Here is a 21,638-nt window from a genome sequence, read left to right as displayed (position 1 = left end):
GGCTCGGGCTCAGAGCACCCGGCAGGCAAGCCCCGCGCATGCTCACCAGCCTGACCCAGAGAAGGAAGCAGCGATTCTGACTCCACCCCCAGAGCTCGGCAGGGAGCCTGGAATCGCCCGAGGGGGTTGCCTGGGAAGCTGTGTCTAAGGCAACTTCAGCGGGGCGCGCGGACTGGGATTTGGAGATTGGAACTGGCCTGGGTTGAAGAGTGCAACCAACTTCGGCTGCGCCCCCGGTACGGGGAGTTTACACGCCCAAAAAAGCGAGGAGCAGCGCTTGGTTCCAGAAGGGACTGTAGCACCGTCACTCTCCTCCCCACAACCCGCAAGGCAGAGCTCCCGCCTGAGGCATTGGATCACGCCACGCCCATCCCTGCTTGAGAGCTGCCCTCCTCCCTTTTTTTTTTCCTGTTTCTGTTTTTTTTTCTTTTTTTTCCTTTCTTTTTTTTCCCCATTTCTTTTCTCTTTCTTTTTTTCTTCTTCTTTCACTTTTCTCGCTTTCTTCCCCAGAACACTGACCTGATTAACTCTGGTCGCCAGCTTGCTTAAACAATCACAACGAGTCCATTCTGTAAATNTTCAGGTCATGAACTCATGGTTCATGAGTTTGAGCCCCATCTTGGATTGGATTTTGTGCTGACAGCTCAGAGACTGCAATCTGCTTCAGATTCTGTGTCTCCCTCTCTCTCTCTGCCCCTTTCCTGCTTGTGTGTCTGCTCAGGTGTGCTCATGTGCTTTTTCTCTGTCTCTCTGTCTCTCTTATTTTCTATTTCAAAAATGAAAGAAAGAAAGAAAGAAAGAAAGAAAGAAAAGAAGGAAGGAAGGAAGGAAGGAAGGAAGGAAGGAAGGAAGGAAGATACATTCACCTTACCTAGGTTTTGACCTATGTCATTCTAGTTGCCCAGTTTAACTTCTTCACTGTTTTGTGCACACATACACACCCACACGCACACACACACACACACACACACTGAACAGTTCATAAGAGGACTGAACAGAATTATTATCCACACGTAATACTTCCTTGAGAGCACTACTTGTTCCCCACACACTTTTCCTAATAGAAACTACAGGACCCACTGTTTGAATACCAGCCCTGTAACTTAAAAGCAATAATAATATTAAAATGTTAACACCACTAATAGAAAAAGACTCTGCTACTGATTTCATAACTCTAGGTAACCGTCTGGAATTGTATTTTCTCACATTTCATTTTCAGTATATGATCATTAAAATAAGACTAGAAGGGTTTCAGTGACCTGATGAAATCCTGATCCAGTCAGGTCTCATTACTTATATACCATATTTGTAAACATCGTCACCCTTGTGAAGTATTACAAGTAATATATCTCAAATTTAAATAAATTCTATACCAGCCATTTTGGGAATTATGAATCTATAAAAATATAATCCCTATTGATTATATTGGAAAATCAGAACTCTCTTATATATAAAGCCACTGAGTTGAGAGGTGATATCCTCTAACATCTTTTTGGTTAAGGTTTATTATAAAAGCTTGGGAATATTTCAACTTCATTTGTAGAAATAATATTGATGAAATATAAAAAATAAAAAATATATATTTATCATAAATATTCACCATCTATGTACAGTTTTTAGCTTAGCTGGATTTGTTTTTAGGAACATAATCTTCTTATGGATTATAATTTTCTGACCATGATATTACATGATGGCTAGAATTTAAGGTGAGAAATTCTAACAGAATTTGCAAGTTACTGTTTCATTTTTTGCTTCAGAAAGTGTTAACAGCTTTGGAATGTTTAGGACAAGTGAAAATCAATTTTTTTCATACCTAAAAGTAAAAGCTATTCACACCATGATATTCAGTACTTCCAATCATTCTTGAGTGTATGGTAAAGAAAAGCACTTATAACACATTGATCAACTGATGGAAAGGGCTAAAATGGGAGAAATGTTGCTGATTTCATTTCAACTAAGGCTCAGCAAGGATTTTGTTCCACTTTCCTCTCAGATACATTCGATATATAGCAAAGCAGTAAATGTTATTAATATGTATTGATAATGCTTTAAAAATATCAAAATAGCAATTTTGGTGTTGTATGAGCAAATACAGAAAAATAGTTCAGATGTATTTAAATATTATAGCATAAATATTAAATGTTATAAAGATATATCACTGATGTTAAGAATCTATATGTCACCAGCATGTGGAATAAAAAGAATTTGTTTTTCTTGATAATATCACTGTTATTTACTATCCATGCACAAGAGTAATCTAGGATCAAAACATTAACATATAACCCAGTTAATATTTTCTTTTAGCATCTCAGAAAGCTGCTAGCCACTGCACTACAATGAAATATTGATGCAGCTAATTGTTTTCAATGATCAAAGGATTTGTTTCAATATTTAAAAATATTTATTTATTTTGAGAGAGACAGAGAGAGACTGACAGACAGACAGACAGTGCATGAGCTGGGCAGGGGCAGATAGAGAGAGAGGGAGACACAAAATCCAAAGCAGGTTCCAGGCTCTGAGATGTCATCACAGAGCCTGATACAGGGCTCCAATTCACAAACCCGTGAGATCATGGCCTGGGCCAAATTTGGATGCTTAACCAACGGAGCGACCCAAGCACCGCAATGATCAAATGACTTTTGATCAGAGGACTTGATTCATTCAATGACAGATATGGAGACTGATATGTAATATTATTCTTTAATTCTTTTTTTAAGTGAGTTAAAAGCAGGCGATTTGGTCTCAAAAACTCATCATCTTAGAATTTTATACTACTTCCAAAAATAATACTTATAAATATTTCTCTCAAAGACCGGTAGCTCCACAGTAAAAATCTTACATATTGAGGTGTTCTTTCTGGTATTGTGATTATAGAAAGAAGAAAAAAAAAGGAGAGGCAAGTTCCCCTATCTATTCACATGTCATTAGCATTGCTCTTGAAAATAAACAATTTAATGACACTTAAAGTTTGGTGTAATCTTTTTGTTTCATTATAAACCATCATTTTTTTGACTGACAGTTTCTCTTTAAATTTTTTATTAAGGTATAATTGATATACAACATTATGCTAGTTTCAGGTGTACAACATACTGACCCAATATTTGTATTTATTGTGAAATGATCTCTGAATAAGTCTAGTTAACATCTGTGACCATACAAAATTACAGAATTTTTTTCCTGTGATGAAGACTTTTATGATTGAAAAGTTTCATGCAATTTTGATGTTCTGTGGAAATGTCAATGACTGGAAGCCAGTATAATCAGTCATATAATATTAGACATGAATTAACACTATAAAGCCACTTTTAACATCATTCTGAGCTACTGTTTTGGAAGTCTATTCATGTTAAACCACTGGCTTTAATAAAGTTGATTAAAGTAGATCCAATTGTAGTTTGTGCTTATAGCAGAAAGTGTCTGTTTTTACCAAAGGAACTTAATATTTGATGGCTGAGCCTATGAGAGTAAATATCCTAAAGAATTTTCAAAACCAAAACTAAATCAGATAATAAAGACATGGTGTCACAGAGATATAGACTGTGACATAGATCTAAATTCATGGGGCAAATCATGGGTAAAGTTGTCAGCCAATATTTTGTAGTTTGGTGGATAAAATGCAAACAGATATCAATCCCTAAATTAGGAAAGGGGGTAATCAATTTAGGTGGTTTGGGACAAGATGTGTTTGAAATTCATGGAGGAAGACCTAGATCTTCTTCAGATAAAGAAGTTCCTGATAGTTCTCTATAGAAGATTTATCATCTTTTTTATTTATTTTATTATTTTATTTTATTTTATTTATTTTAGAGAGAGAATCTGTCAGCCCAGAACCTAATGTGGGGCTCAATCTCAGGAACCATGATATCATGACCTGAGCCAAAATTAAGAGTTGGGAGGCTTAAGTGGCTAAGGCACCCAGCACGACTATCACCAATTTCTTAATGAGTAAGAACTAGTAACTCATGGCATATCTTTGACCAAATGGGAAAGAGTATCCAATGGAAAAAGACAGCCTTTTTAATAGGTGCTGGGAGAACTGGACAGCAACATGCAGAAGAATGAAACTAGATCACTTTCTCACACCATACACAAAAATCAACTCAAAAATGAATGAAGGATCTGAATGTGAGACAGGAAACCATCAAAACCCTAGAGGAGAAAGCAGGAAACAACCTCCTTGACCTCAACTGCAGCAATTCCTTACTTGACACATCCTCAAAGGCAAGGGAATCAAGAGCAAAAATGAACTATTGGGACCTCATCAAGATAAAAAGCTTCTGCATGGCAAAGGAAACAATCAATAAAACTAAGAAGCAACTGATAGAATGGGAAAAGATAGATGCAAACAACATATCAGATAACGGACTAGAATCCAAAATCTATAAGGAACTCACCAAATTCCACACTTGGAAAACAAATAATCCAGTGAAGAAATGGGCAGAAGACATGAACAGACATTTTTCCAAAGAGGACATCCAGATGGCCAACAGACACATGAAACGATGCTCAACGTCACTTATCATCAGGGAAATACAAATCAAAACCACACTGAGATACCACCTCACGCCAGTCAGAGTAGCTAAAATGAACAAATCAGGAGACTCTAGATGCTGGTGAGGATGTGGAGAAATGGGCACCCTCCTACACTGTTGGTGGGAATGTAAACTGGTGCAGCCCCTCTGGAAAACAGGGTGGAGTTTCCTCAAAAATTTAACAGTAGAACTCCCCTATGACTCAGCAATAGCACTGCTAGGAATTTACCCAAGGTACACAAGAGTGTTGATGCATAGGGGCACATGCACCCCAATGTTCATAGCAGCACTCAACAATAGCCAAAACATAGAAAGAGCCTAAATGTCCATCAACTGATGAATGGATCAAGAAGATGTGGTTTATCTATACAATGGAATACTCCATGGCAATGAGAAAGAATGAAATCTGGCCATGTGTAGCAACATGGATGGAACTTGAAAGTGTTATGCTGAGTCAAATAAGTCAGGCAGAGAAAGAGAGATACCATATGTTTTCACTTGTAAGTGGAATAGGAGAAACTTAACAGAGAACCATGGGGGAGGATAAGGGGAGAAAATAGTCGGGAGGGAGGCAAACCATGAGAGACTCTTGAATACTGAGAACAAATTGAAGGCTGATGAGGGTGGAGGAGAGGGGAGGGAGGTGATGGGCATGGAGGAGGGCACTTGTTGGGATGAGCCCTGGGTGTTATATGGAAACCAACTTGACAATAAACTATGAAAGAAAAAAAAAGAATACCCTGAGCACTTTTTAAATTTTCCATTTAAACCTTCGATTATATAAGTGTTTATCTCATTACTTCAGATAGTCATTTCCAACAATTTTTTTTATATTTTATTTTTTAATATTTATTTATTTTTTAAAGAGAACAATTGGAGGTGGGCCAGAGAGTGAGGGAGAGAATACCAAACAGGCTCTGTGCTGACAGTGCAGAGGCTGACATGGAGCTGAATCTCACGAACTGTGAGATCATGTCCTGAGCTGAAATCAAGAATCAGACACTTAATTGACTGAGCCACCCAGGCATCCCTCCAACCAAAAAGTTGATTTGTAAAAATCAATTGCAAGTGTTAAAAACAACAGGCCCCAAATGGAGTCAGTTATGCTAAGCCTCATTTTAATAAACAACACTTACAGTTTTAGCTGTCCCAGAAATGTAACCTTATAGCAGTCAATCAGGATTCTCCTGATCAGCAATAGTTACGTCATCTTCCTGTTAGACCTGTTATCCCCTAAAAGAAAGTAAATTCATAACCAGCCTGCTTTCTTTTGCCTACTATAGTCCCTTGTCACTACTCCTTTCTGCCTATAAAATGTTCGTTTAGTAAAGCCCCTCATAGTATCTTTATCTGCTACATTAGATTGGTGCCCAATTTGAATTGGCTTCTGTTAAAATAATATTTAAAATTTTTAATATTCCTCAGTTTATCTTTTAACACAAGGACTTTTTTCTTTTTAAAATTTTGATAGACATGGATTCCTGAAATCTGGGGACTATCCCGTCTATTAATCAAGACACCAGTCTCGGTCTGGTTAAACCTACAAATGCTTTAGCAAGTTTAGGTACAGGAAGACTTATTTCTGATATTTGATAAACACATAGTTACATTAATCCGCTATGACAGGAGTATTAACTCCTGTCAGGCAAAAATCACACGAATCAATCTGCATATATTCCAACTTCCCAAAGATTTTCTCAAAAACCAGAAAGTTGGGTATACTAAAAGCAGTCTATTTCCATTAGATATATCACCTTTTAAAGTATTCATGTATACTTTAGAATTAACTTTCAGAACAGTTATACATGAAGTCTTTCGTTGAGGAAATGTGACAGCTATGTCCTTTCAGAGACCAAGGGTAAAGCAATTTCCATTTTGTCAAATATGCTAAGTTTTTCACAAATTGCCTCACATTATTCATTGATGTATCCTTCATTTATCAAGGAGTTATTGAGAACCTGATGTATGTTAAATACTGTATTAGGTTCTATAAAAGCCATCACCTGCCGTATGTCACACCATATCATATACCAAAAGTTGTGGCAGAGGAAAAGTGCCTGGTAAGATAGTTGAAAGACGGTACTTTGTTCAGCATTGCCGGAAAGCAGACAGCATTAGCGATCCCAAGAAGAAATTCAACAGAGAACAAATCTAAATGAGGATGAGCTAATTAAATCCTATCCCTAATATGTGCCCAGATTCCACAGCTCCTTCTTAGTATCAAGCTTCAGAGAACAGAATAATTTTGAGCAAGAAATGCAGACAGAAGAAGGAATAGATACATGATGTAGGTTCCTTCCCTCTGAAGATATTCAGGGGGACTGCCATAATGGTGCCCTTTAGGTATTTGGGGCTATGTCACAGTATTCACAGTACCTAGAAGCAAAGAAAATGCCATCTGTCCCTTCTTTTTAAAGGCCCAGAATCTCATTCTCCATAAAAATCAGATTAATTTTCTATACCTACAGTTAAATGCCACAGTTGCTTGAACATGGAATCAAGAATGTTGGTATAGTGCAGAATATTGGAATAGTGCGGGGCCTGAGTTCAGTGTGTGTGTGTGTGTGTGTGTAAGTGTGTGTGGCAAGAGAGGTATGAATATTCCCATGTCTGATCATACTCCCAAACTTTTAAAACTTCTGCCCCTACCTTCCACTCTAGAGATTTTAAGAAACACGGGGACGAGGGAGGAGAAAGAAAGAAAAGAAAAAGGAAACAGGTGACAGAAACTAAAGCACTGAAAATATGGAGGTAAATAATGTAAGAGAGACCTCTTGCCCCATTGATATTGGAGGTCAAACCTAAACAAGAACAACAAAAACAAAAAGGTTTTAAAGTGATCAAAATACTATTAGATTCAGCTGCATATCTTTTAATATTTGATACTTTCATACAAAGCACAATATTTATAACTAAAGTGCTTGTAGCATTACGCGGTGGCCATGGTCGGACTATGGCTGAGAATAGGGCCTCCAAACAGGGCTGCCTGGGATCAAGTTCCAGTTCTGAGTGACCTTGTGCAAATCTCTTTGTTGGTTTCTTTAGCTCCAACTGGAGAACCATAAAAGAACTACATCACTAGAGAATCATAAAAGTACTACATCACAGGGCTGTTATAAAAATTTATACACGTCAATTTGTATAAGTTGCTTAGAAGGCAGCATGATAAATAATTAGCATTTAAGAAATATCAGCTGTGTTATACACAACGCCTCTTTAAGCACCATACCAGGTGACACCTGTAGATAGAGTAAAAAACTAAATATCATCAATAGCATATTTCGACTTAAAATAGAAATAGAAATAAAAAAAGAAAGAAATACCTTGGAAGATGATGGGAAAAGTCCCATATTTTGAAGCATTAATAAGTCTAGTTTTCTTTAAAGTGTTTTAAAATATTGTATTATAGAGAAAATATGGTTGTGTATATACAAGTCTTTTACCCAGAAGAATGTATGATTAATGTTGATTGATTCATTTTCCTACAAAGGATCAAATAAAAAATACATGGGAAACTATTAATCTCCCACTATTGAAACAGCAATTGTGTCCTTAATGCTTGAATGAAATTTAAAAATGAAAAACAAAGTTGCAAGGAGAGATTTTTTAAAAATCTCAACTTTCCAACTAACATGAGGTCAAAAAGTTTTTATTATTAGGGTCTGAGAGTACATATAAAAAGGCTATCATTGAATTTTAAGGATCAGAAAAGGCAAAGATAAAAGAGGTCATTTGGTTTTCCTTTCTATAAATTTCTCTCCATCAGATTTTTTCCTATCCACTTTCAGACATCCCACCCAGCATTTCTCAAATTTCCCAGGGGAAATAATATGGACTTAAATTACAGGCAAACAACAGTTCTCATATCCAGTAACTTTGTGGAGAGCATGGTCGAGAGGGTGATATGATACCATAAAATGCCTTGGGATAAAGAAAATGGAAAAATGAATTCAGATTTCCTTTTTTAACCATTACCATTCCAGATAAAAGTCACACCAGCTGAAGAAAGTTAGAGTCATGTATCATGAAGTCATCTACAATTTCCCCTTCCTTAACCACATTACTTTTGAGGCCCCAATAAATACAACAGGATTGCTGGTGTTTTAGAGCAGCTTCCCGTCACAGATTTCCATTTGAAAGGGGTCTATGTTGTGTTTCAAGGAAGAATTGCTCATCTGGATGATAAAACACATTCAGACTTCATGCCATTGTTGTGTCCTAAACAGCTTTCCTGGAAAGATCAGAGAAACAGCATTTCACAGCTTCAATATGCTTGCCCTCCTCATGTTTCTCTGTGCGATGGAGCTGACATGCAGAAATATCTGAGACCTACCTCCGCAGACTTAAAATTCAGCGACCAACAATCTCAAAGATGAGGAATCAATTTCATTATTCTTTTTAATTCTCTAGTACATTCCAAACAACAATTCCCTGACCTTACAAATATTGTCGCAAACAAAGTTGTTCAGTCAAGCTGCACAATGCAATTCCTTTGCTCTCCCCTTCATCTATCAATGCCAGCATTAATTTATTCATTGCATTTATACTCCTTGGAACTCTAATTTGTCTGGACCTTTTTGTTACTCTTGGGCTAAAAAATGAATAAAGAATACTCAGTACATATTTATGCAAGATTTTAAAATAGCGTATTTTGATGTATAACTAAGGCCCCAGAAAGCATCTTTTAAAATGAAAAGATAAAGCAGTCTTTTCAATATTTGGACTATTTGAATGATTGGCTATATTGAACTTGCTGTTAAATTGTTTTTTATTATGGCTGATAAAAATGGGCCAGAAACCGCTTCTTTCCCTAATTCACAAGACTGTTGTAAAAATCAAAAGTTGTAATATATGTAAAAAACACTTTGAAAATCATAAAGCACTCTATGCAGGAAGGCACAGCCATTGCTATTAATAAATTTGTGATTCACTTCTAGGAATGTCCAATGAAAACAGGAGAAAGCAAGTGCTAAAATTAAATGCAATGAACATACTTCTACCTCCCAAAGTGACCCACGTGCACATTGAAGCCTGTCCCTATAGTAGGAAGAACATTTCTCTCCCTGTTGATAGCACCTTATCGTGCATCCCATTCCAGCACTATGGTTAGCACCCTGTATGTGTGCATTCGCTTTCTTCCCATTTGGCTTATGGGAAGACATTATTTTACATAAGTTGGTGAGTATAAAGATATCTGAGATACAGCTGAAGTTATCAGGATGCTAAAATATATGAAAAGTTGATAAGCCATATACACGGATAACATAATACAGGAAAACACATTTCTGTGTGTTTGTTTTTGTTTGTATTGTTTCTTGGAGAATGAGAAGCTCAAACTGAACCCAGAAAAAAGGAAAAGGTTTTTCAAGGGAAGTATTGGATGTAGAGGGCACCTAGAGGCAGGAATTTGCAGGCCCTTTCAGCAATTAGCAAAGTCGGTTTTCTTGGAGCAAAAGTGTTACAAAGAAGTCTGAAAACCCGAATATAAACAGATTCCAGAGGCCATGCCATGCTCGAGCAAACAAATGTGTCCTTATGCTTCCTGAAGGTCTTTCTCTGAGAATATTTTCCCTTCCTAGAAATCGCTAAGGACTTATTAAAGCAGGTTATAAAATATAGGACAACAAGCATGTGCTTGATTTTCTATAAATTCCTCCACGAAATCACTACAATTCTAAAACAGTAAAACTATAAAATATGTTTTTTAACATAAGATGAACTTTTAAAGCAAGATCAAAATCAAAGTAGTTACAATGTAAAAGATAGATGTATATTTTATATAATTCTTAATTAAGATATATTTTCTGACACACCTTATTATTTATTTATTTATTTATTTAAAATGTTTATTTATTTTTGAGAGAGAGACAGATACAGAGACAGAGAGAGAGACAGAGTGTGAGCAGTGGAGGGGCAGAGAGAGGAAGACACAGAGTCCAAAGCAGGCTCCAGGCTCTGAGCTGTCAACACAGAGCCTGACACAGGGCTCGAACTCACAAACCCGGAGATCATGACCTGAACTAAAGTAGGATGCTTAACCATCTGAGCCATCCAGGGGTGCCACTGACATACCGTTTAATGTCTATTTTTTTTATTTTAAAAATTGTCAAGCCAATGAAAACCAGGGAAAATATTTGCAGTATATATGACAAATGATAGATTATATGCACTATGCACACTATTTCTACAAGTGACTATCAAAATATTAAAAAATACTGAAAACTTGGTAGAAAATTGAATAAAGTTTACAGATATACAAACAATAGTATACAGATAGACCAACCAAATAACCACTATTGAAAAAAGCATAAATGGAAATTAACTGGTGAATAATATACCCTTTTTTGATATTAGACTACATGAAATTAAAAAGGATTATAACATGTCATCTGAGTACAGATAAGAGTGAGAGAAAAAAGAACATCTACATTTCTGAAGCCCTTGTATATGCCACAGTCTTTTGAGAAAATAATCTGTTAATTTATGTACAAATGGAAACTATTCTCAAATCCTGCATTCCTTCTTCCAGGAATCAAGTTAGTGGAATTAAAAGCACCATTAATTAGACTATATGTAAAAATTGTGTGCCACCACAATTTTCTATTTGGGAAATTTTGGAAACCATTTGAGAATTTGGTAACACTAAATTTTTTGAATAGTTTTGAGATATTACATAAATAAATAAAATAGTTTGCATTTGTAGTTATTGTCTCTAACAGATATCCACATATCCATGATATAATATTATTTGGAAGAAATGTGGAAGCAAATTGCTAAATATGGACTGACATTTTAAGGTGTATATTTTAATCTCTTGTTTTTCTCTATATTTTATAATACACACACAAAATTCAATACACTTGAAAATTTTATATTTTATAACTGCAAAACTATGGAAAAGTTGTAAAGAAATAGATAGCAGCTGTTATTAATTAATATAACTGAAGAAATACAGGGAGAAATAGGTGTTTGGCTACAGTCAAAAACTCTGTAGCAAAGCTGGAAATTAATTAAAAATATAAAACAAAATTCTCTGTATAATCAAAATTGAATATGTGAAATTGAAGAATGATTATGTACCAAAATGAAAATATGATCAAGTGAAAACAAATTAGGTTATGAAAAGTTAAATATTCAGAGTTTTAAGTTTCTGTCATTATTAAAGACAAGCTCTTCCACAAATACCGATTTACGGTGCTTTGTTTTATGTGTTGGAACAACTTTGGATAGGACATTTCTAGTTTTAACATCAATTATCTTCTTGTGGATGTATTTCCATGTTCTTTTTTGCTTTATCCTAGGTTTTTAGAAGTTTTAAAAGGTATGTTATAGGAGCTTGATATATTTTCCAAAATCAATGTTATGTTCAGATAAACAAAATATCAAATTAAAAATCAGACTAAGCTTAAATACTGACAAATATTGATGAAATAACACATTTGTTTTTAGAATACCTTTTCAGGCAGATTTTTTTCATCATATATAAAACTTACATGCAGCATTGGCCTGCAATGGAGTTTAATGACTAAAATAGTTTAAAAACCTTTTAGAATACAGATTAGCATACATTTTTGGTAATAATTATATAAATTCCTATGTATGCTGTAGCTTCTAGAAGGTATGCAAATTCATTGCGAAGTCCTCATTTTATTTATTTTTATTTTTATTTTAATGTTTATTTTTGAGAAAGAGAGCGCAAGTTGGGGAGGGCCCAAGAGTGAGGGAGACACAGAATCTGAAGCAGGCTCCAGGCTCTGAGCTCTAAGCTGTCAGCACAGTGCCTGACTCGGGGCTTAAATTCATCAACCATGAGATCAAGACCTGAGCTGAAGTTGATCCCTCAACCAACTTAGCAACTCAGGTGCTCTAGGAAGTCCTCATTTTAAATTGCGGGTGATTTTATGCAGAATACACTAAGTACAATCTATAACCATGTAGTGGATAGAGGGAGACAAACTGATAATTTACAGGTTAAAATACTTATTTATATCCCTGGTGATCATACTGGCTATATCATCGCTGAATCCCGCTTCCTCTGGTGGCATTTATTTAATAATAGCAATCCTTCCATTTTGAAACTTTTTTGAATGAATAGAATATTTTAAAAGACAAATATATAAAACCTAGTACTAGTATCTCCCTGGGGATTACTATATCCCTTTTCCTCTCACAGAGGAAACTCAACTCACAATTTATGATTAGAAAAAAATTCTGTGAGATTTCCCTGTAGAAAAAGACCCTGCCTTGGGGAAAAGTCCCCAGTCAATGTGAAAAGCCACAAGGAAGAGAATGTTCTCTCTGGAAATTTAAATCCACTTTTGAGAGAAAAAATGGAAAAGCTTATTCTACTATTTGACACAGAAATTCATCAGGAAAGGGACAACGTGATGTTCTTAAGAAATTTTCAAAATCATATGCTTATTTCTAAGACCTTTGAGGAAGTATTTTTAAGAAGAAATACAGCAATGTTGAATTTAATTTTCCTCTTTAGAGTTGTGGCTAAAGATGTAAAAGATACATATTTTTACATTATTCTTTCATCCTGAATAATTACATTGTAAAACAATTATATCACTAAGTTGAAAATTCATTTTTATTAAAATGAATAGATTTTACAAAATATATATTTTAAAAGTAATAGTCACCTTTCTTTTTGTTTTCCTTGCTATAATCCATGAACATAATTCATAATTCTACTACTCTTAAAGTCTAGTGCCTTGATCCGGATAACGAATCATTTAAAAAGAAGAAAACCCCAGGGAAGTAAGTGTAAATTGATTCTCTACTCCATGGCTAAGATGGTTTAGACATTTTAGATTAAAATATATTCCTGGTAGGCTACATAAATTCCTGTGAGTATATTAGCTTGCAACTAGACTTAACCGAGCTTAAGCCACGTTTGAATTGTTACAAAAACCTGAATTCTTCCTCAAGATGGCAATTTCATTATCCTTTTCCACAAATGGGGAAATCAGGATTCCTGAACAAGCTAATTGAAGGGTGTTGATAAGGATTTAGAATTATAATCAAGGACACAATCTATGGCTTTCAGGCCTAAAGCTGAGGCAGGAAAGCTTATCCAATTTGCAGGGACAGCTTAAATAACTTTCTGTAAGAGCACAGAATTATGCATTAAAATCAAGTATGAAAATATCCTTTTTTAATAGGAAAGAGAAAGTAAATCACAACAATTTTTAAACTTTAAAAAGGAGATGACTACCACAAACTTCAAAAACATCCAAAAATAACATAATACTTTTGTCTGTATAAACCTTGATTGTCTCCTTCTTTATAAGGCAGGATAACAGAAAAATCAGCCAGACTTTCCTCTAGCTTGATTTGTTTAGAAGGGTGTACGGGCTCAGGGGTACTCTTGGCTAGGATGGCCAAAGGTTGTAAGAATGTTAACACTTTTCTATTGTGCACAGCATCAAAGTGTGTGCATATTAGAGTGATGCCCATACATTATTGTGTGAACCATATAAATATATACCTAAAATTCCACACCAACAATTTCTGCTTGACTTTCTCTGAATAACGAAATGCCAGCAGTGAATGCAATGTTATCAGACACCAGGAGGAGTGTGATGGACAGGAAATTGGAGTGGAAAGAGATGGCAAACTCGTTCATTCATTTGCTGTTAAAATGATTTGACTTTTGCAAATTTATTTTAAAAAGTAATCATAAAACATAGTGCAAGACCCAATCTTAAGCTTCATTAACTTTAAAGTAATCAAGCTTATTACTTTTGGTTGTATTCATTAGAACATTTTGAAAAACTCCTGAAACAGATGCTGTCCTATAAAATTGTCATTGGGAACAATCATTCTGCAAAATACGAAATAGACCTAATATTTAAATATTCTCTCTTCCTATATTCCTGTATGTTTTCATGTTTGTTACAATCTTAAACTTTTGGTTTGACAATACGTCCATTATATTATAATTTATATATCAACCTATCGATTATACAAGAACAGATGCATGCAAGATTGGGTATCCTACACATACAGAAACTTACATAAAGTTAAAAATCAATGTAGGTAAATATAAAGGTACATAAATTGATATAGACACAGATTAGATTGCAATAAAGCTAGAGATGCAGTGATAATTGTAACAATAGGGGTATATGAGAAATATAGGCATAATGTTTTTAAGTTATCTTGGTATTACCTTTCCGTTTACCTAGAATCATTATTTCAGAGTAGGGGTTTTCTCTTCTAGATTTTGTTGTTGTTGTTGATGATGATGTAATACTTTAGCTCATATCCCTAAACATATCCAGGATATTTATATTCTGCCAGTTATAATAGAATTTGTACCCACCAGTTATAAATAATGACTCAAGTGCCTAGAATTTTTACTCCACCAGGTAGGTAGTGTTAAAAGTCCTAATACATTTTTGAATACATGAATAAATTTTAAGGATTTTATGTATTTAAGATCATTATTAAAAGTCATCAAATTGATTGCTTGTTAGGATTTCAATTCTCAGCAGGGACGGAGCTAATGGACTACTCAGATACTTACCCTGCAATTACCTCAAATGCATATTAGTGTCATCCTTGCCAAATACAAATTCTTCTGAATATATTCTTAAATATATCATTTTTCTGTGAGTTCCAATGATCTTTAATATATTAAACTATTTTTTAAATTAAATATCTGTTGTTTTCCTTACACTGACAACGGTACACATACTATCAAGTTAAAAAATGCAAGAATTAATAAAAGTATTTTCTTCAGTCCAATTTCACCCTCCATAATTAACTATTGTTTGTAATATCTTGTTTATTTTTCCAGCTATATTTCCCACATTTTGAAACAAAAGTGATGAGACAGTACAAACATTCTGGCATCTTGATTTTTTCCATTTATATTAGAGATATTTTTATCTTAGTAATTCTGGTGATTTTTATAAGAATATGTGTGCTAATTTACAATGGCAAAAAGGAAAAAAATAGTATTTTGAATTTCACTTTATGCATTGAATATTCTAAATTCATTCATTTATGAATAAGATCTCTTTACCGATTGCTGCTCATTGTATTAAACACTAATGTCTTAAAGCAGATTTGCCCTCTGCTTTTTAGTTTTTCATCACTTTCTACCGTCACATTTCTTTGGTCCAGCAATGCAAATAATCTATGTAAAACAATGATGATATTTCTTTATTTAGCAATGGTCTTTATTTTAGAGGTGGCCTTTTTAAGCTCTTAAGGCCCCCTAAATTTTGACATTGAAAACTAGTGTCTCTCACTATTATAGAATAGTAATTTATGTTGTACTATTTAAAGTAATAATTACATTCCTGGGTTTAGGGAGGTCAGTATGGAGATAAAGTTATTGTTCATGGTATAAAATACTTATACCTGTATGCCCAATTTGCATATAAGAATTTGCATGCATGTATGTAAGTAATAAGCTATCAAAGCCAATTACTTTTGTAAATTAAATGAGTCATTACCTTCCAGAAATATTTATCTACATGAGACACCCAGTAATAAGAGGTTTAATTGCACAAATTCACAAATTTTAACTTCATTTGATCTAAGAAAGGAGATAAATTGATAATGACTTGAAATTAGATTTTTAAGCACAAATCCAAACTAGATTTTATTACTAACTAGCTGCCTTCATTTTTAAAAAATGCTTATTTATTTATTTTGAGAGAGAGAACATGCATGCATGCAAGTCTGGGAGGGGCAGAGAGAGAGGGAGGGGGAGAATCCCAAGCAGGCTCTGTACTGTCAGCAGCACAGCACCCCCCATTGAGCTGAGCCACCCAGGCTCCCCAACTAGCTGTATTCCTGTAATATCTTTCATAAGAAGGGGCACCCCTGTTGTAGGGTATTGTGGCATGGAGGTTAACAGTATGAAATCTGAATCATGCGTGCGTGTTTGAATGCCAGCTTCAACACTTAAATGTTTGCATCTGTAAAAATAATAATATTTTGCTATAAAGATCAAGAGATAATATATGATACTCAAGTTATTACTGCAAGCTGCATACATAGAAATCACTCAATACTTGATAGATATTTTAAATGGCTCTGATTTATTTACTAAATTGTTGAAGACTTTGTATATTTTATATTTATGCAAACATTTGCCAATAAAACATATTTAATTCCATCCCACTTGTATTCTTACTTAGTTCTGTAGTGATAATAGAAGCTTTAATATTCAGAACATATGTACAGATAGGTAAACTAAAGATTTGTTGTTCAGAGGAAATACCCCGCAAGCACTATAGTTATTTCATTTCTTTGAATGTAATACAAATGGAATAACATCTATTATCGAGACTCAATTATATATTACAATATACTACTTGACATGCTACAATCATATCATTATTTAGGCCATGGTATATTATAAGTCAAATCAGCTGGGCCCTCCAAGACAAAAAATACCTTTTTACAAATTCTAGTTAAAAAAAACAAGGCAAAATCCCTCCTCTGCATCTCTTATCTGTGGTCTGAGCTCATGGTTAGGCATCAAACTTTAAATTGTAATGCTTGAGGGGTGCCTGGGTGGCTCAGTCAGTTAAGTGTTTGACTCTTGATTTCAGCTCATGTAATGATCTCATGTGAGTTTGAGCCCAGCATTGGGCTCCATGCTGATATGGGATTCTCCTTTCCTTCTCTCTCTGTCCCTACCCTGCTAGCATGTGCATGCTGGAGTTCTCTCTCAAAATAAATAAATAAACATAAAAACAGTAAAAAATAAATAAATTGTAAGGCTTGATGCAGCTGATTTATTTGTGATTCCTTAGTCACAAGCTTTTGATTCCATATTTTCCAATGTATAACTCATTAGTATATGCATACACAATATATATACGTATAGTGGTAAAATTCATTTATAAATATTTATTGATTTTCTTTTCTCTGGATCTCTAATTCAAGCTATTTTCCACTAGGAACAAGCCTGTCATAAATTTTCTCTAAAACTATATCCAGTATCACACATTTGAAATATTACTAATCTGGTTAAGAGCTCATCATGTATCCTTTAAACCTACAAAGTACTTTGACCTGTAAGGTGACTGCATGCTTAAACTGCATTTGCATATACCATGTTGTAATAAACTAAAATTACCATTTCACTCAATTGAAATATTTTATTATCGTGAACTCATTTTTTTCGTGGTTATATCCCTGATATGGGATAAATCTCTTGCATTGAACAGTCCTGAAAAAAAGTGGTCATTCGTGCTGAAATGACAGTTGAGGGATGATATAATAGAATGTTGCTGAGGCATTAACTTTCTGTGAAATAAAGAATTCTGGTTCTTAGGATTCAGCTACAGCCTACAGGGAAGATCCAGCAGTCACTGTTGTGGGTCCAATGATCCTGTTCCCTAGAGTCCGCTGGTATAGCCAAGAGGAGGGAGGATGAGAGGAGCAGCACTAGCACAGGGCATGAGGCTTGAACCCTTTGGGCTGAAAAAAGACACTGGAAACAATAATGAGAAATGATTATGGATACACTGTGGATAGTGAGTGGTCTTTACATAAGGGAAATAATGACCTTCCCTCATCAATGGCAAAGGGGATGCGCTATCTTTGGGTTACCCTTATGCCAATGAAACTGTTTTTATTCATTACAGGCCATCAATGGCATTTACCTGAAACATTATATTTTTAAGAAGCATAGCTTTAATATACAAGGATTTTCCCTTTTTCATCTTGGCCATGTGCATTTCTATCATTCATGGTCCAACAAAACAAAATTATACCCAGCTAAATCATCCAAATCAATTCAAAAACTACACACTGAGTGCCTACAATATGACTTGAAGTGTTATGAATTTGGAAGTTTGACTTTGAATGTTTCCTGATGTAATGAAGTGAGAATCATCAGAGTGAATTCCTCCGCAGTGTGCTCCTTTTCCCTTCAGGAAAGGGGCCTTGGAGAGAGCTTAGTCCAGCTTATGAGATCATGGAAGAGACCCCATGGACATCAATATACTCTTTGAAGCGCAGCTTAAATAATGAATGAGAGTCAATAGGACAAAGATGGGAATGTGTATGTCATTTGTTAGACACATTTTATTTTTGAAAGTAGATTCTATTAGATTTATTCTATAGACTCATCAATCTAGTGAAATCTATTCACTGATTATATGTATGTTTTTAAAACATTACATAATTTTAGGACATGTTTCTCTATTATTTACCTAAAGCTTAGAAAGTAAATGGTTCATTATATAAATACATAATCATGTGTTATTTTTCTCAGGAAAATATTTTTAATAGCATATTATTTTAAGTGTTAGTCTTTATCATGTGGCTTTTTATGGTTAATAAGTGTGATATTATTGAGATCTTCAGTTGACTTATCTGTAAAATATTTTCACAGGTATCAGTTTATGTCACCATTATGAGTAATTTACACAAATATTTTACAAGACAAAACTCATGGCCAAGACTTTATGCTGATAGATTTTTGTCTGTAATTTTGTTTCCTTTCAGGATAGAACAAATCTATCCAGTTAAAAAGAGAAATTGCATGTAGTATGCTATAGAACTGTAGTTCTATAGCATATATGGTTGTAGAACAACCATGGAGGATGTCATAATGAGTACTGGGTTTAATTTATGGGATCATGGAAAAGGTCTTTTTTTTTACAAACTTTAAATACTAGCAGGTCTCTAGATCTTCAAACATTTTTGTCATCTTATTTGTACATATTTTGTTTGTATATTTGTTTGTTTTTGAACAAATACAAAGTTTTATACATTCATTTAAAATGTCAATGTCATTGTGGAACACACAGGGTGATTTGTAAGAAGTTCTTCAGACTCCAGTGTTTCTAAAATCATATTTATGTCAGAAATAGTGAAGGGCACCTGGGTGGCTCAGTCCTTAAGATCTGACTTAGGCTCAGGTCGTGATCTCAGGGTCCATGAGTTTGAGACCTGCATCATGTGAGCACGGAGCCCCACTTTGAGTGAGTTCTGCTACTCTCTCTGTCTCTCTGTTTCTCTCTCTTGCTCCCCTCTCTCTCTACTCCCATCCCATCCCCCAGGATTCTCTCTGTCCCTCTCTCACTTGAGCCTTCTCTCAAAAAAATAAAAAAACTTAAAAAAGAGTGAAATCTTTTACTAAAGGCTGAATGCATGTATGAGTTTTCCAACAACTATTTTACAAATTTTATCATTCAGTCACTGTAATGATGATACACACATATATATATTTACAAAATTTATATATATATGTATATATATATAAAACTGGCATTGTTTGTAGTACATATATAAATTGTAATTGTTTCCCTAATGCTATGATATGTTACCATATATATATATGCCAATTAGTAGCTTAATTAATTAATGCTATGATATGCTACCATATATACATATATATATGCTACCATATATACATACTTGAGTGTGTGTGTGTGTGTGCCAATTAGTAGCATATCATAGCACTGAGGAAACAATTACAATTTATATATGTGCTACAAACAATGCCAATTAGGGGCACCTGGGTGGCTCAGTCAGTTAGGCATCTGACTTCGGCTCAGGTCATGATCTCAGGGTTCATGGGTTTGAGCCCTGTGTCGGGCTCTGTGCTGACAGCTAGCTCAGAGCCTGGTGGCTGCTTCAGATTCTGTATCTCCCTCTCTCTCGGACCCTCCCCTGCTCACACTGTGCCTCTCTCTCTCAGAAATAAATAAAACATTTTTAAAAATGTGATAATGAATCACTTAAAAGAATCAGTCTTAAAACAAAACAATGCCAATTATATTTCCACTCTGCAATGGTTAATTTTATATGTGAACTTGGAGAGTGTCTTTTTGGATGATATTAACATTTGAATGGGTATTTTGGGCAAAGTAGATGGCTCTTAATAATGTGGGTTGGCCTCATCCAATCGTTTGAAGGCCTGAACAGAAAGAACAAAGACCTGCAAGAGGGAATTCTCCAGCAGGCTGCCTTTGGACTTATCACACAATGACATTTCTGGGTCTCCAGCCTACCTGCCCACAGATTAGCCCTGCAGATTTGGACTCCCTAATTTCTGTAACCATGTGAACCAGCTCTTTATAATAAATCTCCTTGTAGATACACAACCTCTTGGCTGTCTTTCTCTGTAAAACTGTGACTAGTACATGACTCATAACTTTCTAATTTTGTAGTAATATTGCTTTTACCAAAGTAATTCTACAGACCTGTTATTTGTAATATCAGTGAAAACAAAAAATTAATCTTTACGTAAATGTCTAATAGCATTCAGAACGTTTCCTTTNAAATGACGGGAGCAAAGGGAGAGGTGGCGTGGCTCTGGTTTGTATTCTGGTTATAAGGTGGGGGTATGGACAGAGACTGACAGGGATACCCATTGTATGAAGTTAGGGCAGGGGAGGGAGTATGTGGGCCTTTTTAGCCTTTTGCCAAATGTGGAACAACAGAGAAACTGGGAAGCATATAACTGGAAAGCTATCAATGATCAAACATCAAAAATGGAGAATCAGACTGTGAATCCATAAGTTGGATGAAGTATCAACTGAGGATTGGAATTATTCTTTGTTTGAAAGGCACTGCTGTAAAACTGACATTACTTACCCGTTTACAATCTTTTTTTCCTCCTGCTAATGAAGCCAACGCATTAAGATTACCTCTTACCTTTACTTAGTTGCACAAGAAAACTTGGGATTAAAGTAAGTAAAATTAATTTTGAAGAACGGCGTTTTTAATTTAAATGTCAAGTTACACTTCACAGAGTGATTTGTACATGCACATCTTGCTTCTGAGTGAGTTTGATCACCATTTTAAGCACAGTGTTAAAAAGGTAACTGTTTCTTCTCAGATTTTTCTCCTCAATATCACGGGTCAATAATATCACCACAACTCCCTCAAGAGATGTCAAATGTCTACAAATGTTTTTGTGGAAATTATTCGTCCATCCTAAATTTCCTGAAGAACAGAAGCTCTGTAATTTATTGTTAATCAAGCATGAACTTCCTATTTGATTTGTTTTTAGAGCCCATTGCTCCTGAAAGGATTTTAACTTAACAATTAAGAAGTATCCCTTGTCAAATAGCAGAATGAGTAAACAGTAGTAGGTTTACTATTCAATAAATGACCAAA

This window comes from Crocuta crocuta, unplaced genomic scaffold (assembly GCF_008692635.1).
Source record: "Crocuta crocuta isolate KB4526 unplaced genomic scaffold, BGI_CrCroc_1.0 scaffold517, whole genome shotgun sequence".
Classification (NCBI taxonomy): Eukaryota; Metazoa; Chordata; class Mammalia; order Carnivora; family Hyaenidae; genus Crocuta; species Crocuta crocuta.
The sequence above is the reverse complement of the archived record's forward strand: the minus strand, read 5'-3'. Positions refer to the sequence as shown.